Genomic DNA, 6935 nt, shown 5'->3' on the forward strand with positions numbered 1-6935 from the left:
GACTTGTTAATTACATAATGAATGTACCAAATGCGCTCCATTGATAAAATTAGTGGCATTCAAGATAAAATATCTTAGAGACCCTTCCTGCCCTTACTCAATCCTTTACCCTTAACCGCAAGGCTGGCACCAGAGGTGTGATCCCTCAATCATCCTGTGTCGCCCCACAGGCACAGTGTTGTGGTCTCTTTCAGTGAACTTTTTTGTTTTTTTTAGGCAAGGCAACCCTTGGTTGATCTCACAGATTGCAAGGACCTTGTCAGCTTACAATCCCTTATTTTTTTTATTTTTTACGCCTACAGCACCTGGTCTTCCTAGGTGGTCTCCCATCCAAGTACTAACCAGGCCCGACCCTGCTTAGCTTCCCTTCCGAGACCAGACGGGGATCAGGCTTGTTCAGGGTAGCATGGCTATAGACTTTCAAGTGAACTTTTATGGTGGTATTTTGGGACTACTAAGGGGACAGAGGGCTAGGACGTCATGGAGCTTACAGAACCTCTAAAAGGCTATTCTGTAGGGGTCTTCTGAGCCCATAGGCTAATAAAGAGTAACTTTTGGTCTCATACTTGTTTCCTTTATTCTCTTTTAACGAGGTTATAGGAGCTTAGCGAACACTCACGCACTGCTAACTCTTTAAGAGCTCTAAGATTTACCAAAAAGAACCTAATATCTGTGAATGACCAAATTGGCTTAGAACAATTTGCAACAAAGGTTCTACTGCATTTCTTGCAGGATTGTCACAAAGCCCACAAAACACACATCAAAGTCCCTAGTGAGTTTTAAAGAGCTATAGAGATGACATAGTAACAGGAAGGACTGCATGTGTCTGTCTGCTCTGCTCAGTTTCCTTCCCCGGTTCTTCTCTAGGACCCAGTATTTAAGCTTTTTTCCTGTCCGTGTGATCTCTAGTCCCCCACAAGTAAGCTGAGGACTTACGTATTTTTGTCTCCAGCCTTGGCCTCTTGACTGAGCCCCAGATTAGTTATATCCAACTGTCCACTAAGTATCCCCAACCGAAGCTGTCTGGCTGGCATTCCAAACCTGCCATGGCCCAAACTCAAGTCTTGATCCTTTCTCTGTCACTCCCACGCCCACCACCACTGCCGCCTGAGTCTCGCCCGTCTCAGAAGATGGCACTATTCAGGCCAGAGACTAGGAGTCACTCTGGATTCCTCTGTTTCTCTCACTGCCCTATTCCTTCTCTCCATCTAATTCATTCATGTCCTTCGACCCATCTCAGATGACACCACTTTACTCACAATCATACTTCCTCCAGGAGCCTCCTACCTGAACTCACTGGCCCTACCAAAATGGCCCTACCTAAAACGGCTTTTTAAAAATGGAAATTAGACCTTGTGACTTCCTGTTTCACACAGGGCCACCAGTTCCGAAGCCTCTAGGCTCAAAGCATTCTTGACCTGGTGGCAGAAGCTCTGCTGCTCCAAAGCAAGGGTGGCTCCTTATCAAGGATGCCCACTCAGGAATCACTCGGTAGGGAAGTAAGTGGGAAGTGACCCTCATCTGTTTGGGACATCAGGGAGAGGACAGGAAGGGATTCTGCACTGGTCTCGCTCCAAGTCTCCAAGTAGCTCGGGAGTTGTGAAATTTAAACTTTTAAGAGAGGGGAGGAGCAGGATAAGGAATGGGGGAGATGTGACGTTTTCTCCGAAGGAAGTTCAAAACTTCTGTTGAGTCTGATGAGGATTAGTAAGCTTTGGGTGTCTCCTGAGTATTCAGAGCATTTAGCTCTTACCTGAATAGAGAAGATTGCAAAGGCAAAGGGAGACAAGTCAATAAATGAAGAAATCAGCATGTTCTTCATCACATAAACAACCAGCCCAGGAGGCGCTGCCATGGTTGTGTGCGTGTGGGCCTTAGAGTGAGCCAGACCCGAGCCCAAATCCCACTGTGCCACTGGCTGGCTGCATGCACTTAACTCTCTGAGCCTCAGTTTCCTCATCTACAAAATGGGAATCATGCCAGCACTTATCTTTCAGGGTTTATTGTGAGAACTAAGTGCCTACGAATTACTTAGCACAGTGCTTGGCACATAAAAAGGGCTCCATAAATGCTATGGCTTTCCTAAGTAAATATTTTAGTAAGCAGCTCCTATAGCACAAGTGATCAGTTAAACTAGATGCAAATTTAATTAACTAGAGGCAAAGTGGCTCTTCTTGAATTACTAACCCTGCAACCCACTTTCCAGCTTGGCTGGAGCGTAGCCATGCCTGCGGTAATTTCTGGAGATATTGCTTATTCCTAAAGGGACCTTCTCAGTAGGCAGTGTGTTGAGAAGCTTAAAGTTGAGGTATGGAGGAGGGAAAAGGAGAATGATGGTCTTAAATTATTCAGAGGGCTGTTCTGCAGATTAGGGATTAAGTTTAACCCATGGGCCCCCAGAGGAATCAAATCCAGTAGCAGGAAATTTCAGGGACCAGATTTCTGCTCAGAGTAAGGAAGGACATTTTGTCTCTTGGAGCATCCCAAAGCAAAAGGGGCTGTCTCTGAAAGTAACAAGCTCCCCATCACTAGAGGTGACCAACCCCAGGCTGGATGAGCCTTTTGGCATGCACCCTTAAACTTTAATGTCTGTGTAGCATTTTATAGGTTCATAGGCACATGTGGGCTATCAAGTTTACTGTCCTTCTTCCTCTTTTGCAGATGCAAAAACCAAGGCTCAGAGAGACGATACATCTTTGACCGACATCACATGAGTGGGAGGAGGCTCCACTCGGTTGGACCTCTGGGTTTTTTTTAGCTCCAACTCCAGGGCTCAGGCCACTCAGGCAAACTCGGTGATCACGGCACCCACCCATTCTGGCTCATCATTGGAGGCACCTGGAAAACTTTTTAAAAATACAGATTCCTGAGCTATTATCCCAGACCTATTGGGACCAAACCTTCAGAGATGGTTTTTATTTTTTAAGGTTTTCCTAATCGGAATGCTGATCACCAAATTCAAGATAAAGTTACATTTGGGTTGGGGGGAGAGGGAGCTGCAGTTGGGGGGAGGCGCCCAGGGATTTCCACGCATCGGGAAAGCTTGACTTCTTAAGCTGGGTGAAATGTGCAATGATGTAGTTATATGAGCCCTTACACTGTCTTACATGTCTGAACTCGTTCATTGTGATATTTTAAAGCTCCCCATTGTCGCTGTAAGCAGCCAGGTTTGGGACCCACTAGATGGTCTGTAGGGTCTTTTCAACTCTAAAATGAGCTGACCTAAAGCAGTTGGAATTTGGGGTGACTCTTGTAGATCCACTGAGCTCTTGTCAGTAACCAGACCCAGTTCGCACCTGGTTTGCTAGTGAGAGCTGTTGACACAGCGCCCACCAGTCCCTTCCTGGGACAGAGCCAAAGGTCTGACGCTCCTATGTGTCAATCATTCTATCCTTCTGATGAAGCCAGCTGCTTTCAGCATTTCCAGGACTGCTGAGCATCTGGGGGGATCTACAAAGTCTCCGGGTTGGCCCCATATCAAGAAGAGCAGCTGCTGGCAGCAGGGGATTCGGCCGGCGTGAGTGTGCTAAAAACCTGTCTTTAGGTAGTTCTGCGTTAATCAGCAGTTATCGCACTTGATTAAAATGATGGCTGGTTTCACAGCATAGACTGACATGCAGCTGTCCCACTGTCTCCCTGGCTTTAAGCCAGGTGGGAGTTGCTTAAGCCTAGGGTGGCAACTGCAAAGCAGGGAGCAAAGCCTGGGCACTGCTCCATCCTGCGAACGACTGGGCAGGACTGACCGGGAGGCCAAGGACTCGGCAGGCCCACATTCAGCCTGACCCGATTGCTGTTTATAAGCAGCAAAGCCCATGGGTTAAATTTCATCTCTAACTTGCAGGCCAGTCCTTAGAAATGAGAGTTCACATAATCCAGGTGTGAAGAAACCTACCTACCCACAGTCCTCCAAGTTTTACAAGGTACCGCAAGAATCAGACTACTTAGGGACATAGTATGTTCCTGTTATGGCCAAAGCGAGCAATCTCCAAAGTGGGGGTGAATGTACCCCAGGGCTCACAAAATAATCCATGAGTGTTAAGGGACATATATGACCTTTTGTCTCTATTTATTTTTTTATCTCAATCTTAAATTTTCTATGTTCTTTAATAATATGCCCAATTTTATTGCATAGTGGATATAATAAATAGATAATGTCATTGAGTTCTTATTCCATGTCAGGCACTATTCTAAGAATGTACAGCTATCATTTTGTTTAACCTCTAATGACAACAATATGAGGTAGATATTATTATTTCTACTTTACAGGCACAGAGAAGTCAAGTGATCCCTCCAATGACACACAGCTGGCAACAGGCAGAGCTGGGATTTGAACTCAGGATTTGAACTCTGTTTACAGAGTTTATATTCATAACTACTATACTATTCTGTTTCTCATATATAGTTTACAAATTTTAAACAAACATATATTGGGGTTGAATGATCAAGTTTTTGTTTTGTTTTTAACTGAATAAAGTTAAAAAAAAAAAACTTTGGAGAATGTTGGTAAGTTTAGGTAAAAAAAAAAACTTAAACTACTTTCCATGGGAGCTCTGAGTGAGGAGGGATGATGTCAGGCGGCTCAAAGTCTTGGGGTGACACTATGGGCTCAAGAGCTACTTGACCTGTGCCTTGCAAGACCAATCGTTTGCATGTCGCCATCACGATATGTGCTGTTTTCCAGCACTTTTGTCATATTCAGATTTTTCTTTAAACCGTCTCACTTTTAAAAACTTCAATAATGAATTTTCAAAAAAAAATACTGTATCACCACTACAAATAAAAAACCAGTTATCCTTGCAGAGGTAACACCATCTCATAAAGTATCACAAAAATTCTCCTCAAAAGGTTTTGTTTTTCTAAAAAGAATAATAGCTGATATTTTACTGGGCCAGTGTTGAAAATATATTGAGCTTGCAACAGTTCTAGTAGGCAAGCACTTACAAGTGAGGGACAAGGACGGTCAGCAAGCCCTGCAAGCTGACACAACTCCTGAGCCGGGGTAGAATGTGGCCCCAGGTTGCCCACTGCACGCAGCGATATTGCCTGTAGCTCTCGGTGCAGAGCTGGAGGACTGGAAGGGGGCACTCTCCAACTCTCATCCCAGTGAGGCAGCATCTGTCGGACCTCACAGAAAGTGGACAGCACTGGCAGCTGGGCCCCACAGACCACTTCACTCCCTATGGCCAAGTCAGGGAAGTCACTGTGCTCTCCTCCTCCAACGGTGGCTCAAAAACGGGACTTCCCTCTAACACCAGGAACAGACGTGACCTTGCAATAAGAACGCTGGCCTGGGTTGGTTTAGAAGGGCTCCTCCGAAGATGGTGGCCTACAGCTGGAGAGGCCCCCAGTGGTAAGAGGCTGTAGCGGTAACCACTGGAGGTAGATGCTGAGGTTGGGTGGGGAGCAAGGCACAGGAGCAGCATTGCCTGGCAGCCCAAGTTGCTGCTGGGCAGGCCTAGCATAGAAGCTGCAGAGAACCCACAGAAGTGCCCACAGAAGAAAGCCAGCTTCAAAAATCCCCAAGATCTGGAGAGCGTTGGGTCAGATTATTCCAGCACCAGCCAAATAAGAACTCTCCACCCCTTGGCTCTCTTCCAGCCCTGGCAGAGGGGAGGATTCCAGAGAGAGAAGCTGGCCACCACTACTTCCCAGACCAGAGGTCCGAAGTCAGGGAGAAATGTCACGCCTTCGTCCTCATTCAGGGGACAGGGGAGGGAAAATCTCGTAAGACACTTCTAAAGTCTTTGGACTACGTCCAAAGAGTCTCGTTTGTTCCATTTCCAGGAAGCTCTTCTCAGCTGCATCCTGGTGGGCGAGTGGGTGGGGAGGAAAGGAGCTTAGAAATCCACCCGTATAACTAGGCTCGTGGAAACTGCAATACTTCCCAATAGACCAAAAGTGTGCCTTCCTCTCTCAGTCCCTCTGTATATGGTAATCCTGACACAGAGCATGTCAGGAAACCGTGTGACAGGTGGACCAAGTGAGGGCCCTAGGGACGATCAGTATATTAGATATATGTTACCAAAGCTGAATTTATTTCTTAATTTTTGGATTAAGAATAAATATGAATAGAATGTCTAGTATTTCCTGGTCCCCCATATAGCATCTGTGAACCTCATTTAAAAAACTCCGTGGAGAACTATTATAAGTTCTTAAGCAAGAGAGACACGTAATAAAATCTGTGCTTTTGGAAGTTGATTTGACCTTGTTGTGGCATGGGACTAGTAGTAAGAAGGCTCGGGAAGTTTTGACTAGGAGAGAGGGGTGATGGCTGAGATGGACAGGTTTGTGATATCCCTTATTCAGCTCCTCTGTGGGGGGCCGAGGAGAGGCTTATTAACAAGTGGTCAGCCTTTCCAGGACATTCTAAATAACGATGACTGCCCCTCTCACGACAACATGGGACAGCCCACATCCATCAGTCAGAAAAAAAGGGAGGGAAAGCGAGAAGGACATGGCAGAGCCGGTGAAGCCAGAAAAGCTGAGCCCTGGCCCAGCCCACCCGCAGCAAGATCAGGTAAGTCCCAGACGGCTCGCCCACACTCTGCTCTCCCTCCCTGTCGCGAGTAAATGAAAACGGGGAGAGGGCGGCGTGGCAGGACCTGAGCGAGGTGGCCCAGCCCAGACCTCCCTGCCTTACCCCCTGAGCCACAGGCTGATAACAAGTCACCCCAGGAAACTCGAAAACCAAGGCAGAAGGCAGTGTTAGCACCCCAAGAGCCCATGAGAAGGCAAGTGACAGAATCATGACCCAGAGCCCATGCTCACTTCAGGACCACCCTGCACTTGTGTGCGTGCACACACACATACACACGCACGTGCACGCACACACTGAAGAGACCCGTACAGACCAGCTGTCCAGAAGGAAACAAATCAAAATCATTACAGATAAGTCCAGTGACTCCAGGACGTGAGGTAACATGCTAGCTCCTGGG

General features: G+C 46.8%; 1 pseudogene; it reads right to left on the reverse strand.

The window, feature by feature from the left end:
- Positions 1-293: 293 nt before the first annotated feature.
- On the reverse strand, positions 294-418 carry LOC112485641 (annotated as a pseudogene).
- Between the last annotated feature and the right edge of the window lie 6517 nt (positions 419-6935).

This window comes from Pteropus alecto, unplaced genomic scaffold, assembly GCF_000325575.1.
Source record: "Pteropus alecto unplaced genomic scaffold, ASM32557v1 scaffold5, whole genome shotgun sequence".
NCBI classification, from domain to species: Eukaryota; Metazoa; Chordata; class Mammalia; order Chiroptera; family Pteropodidae; genus Pteropus; species Pteropus alecto.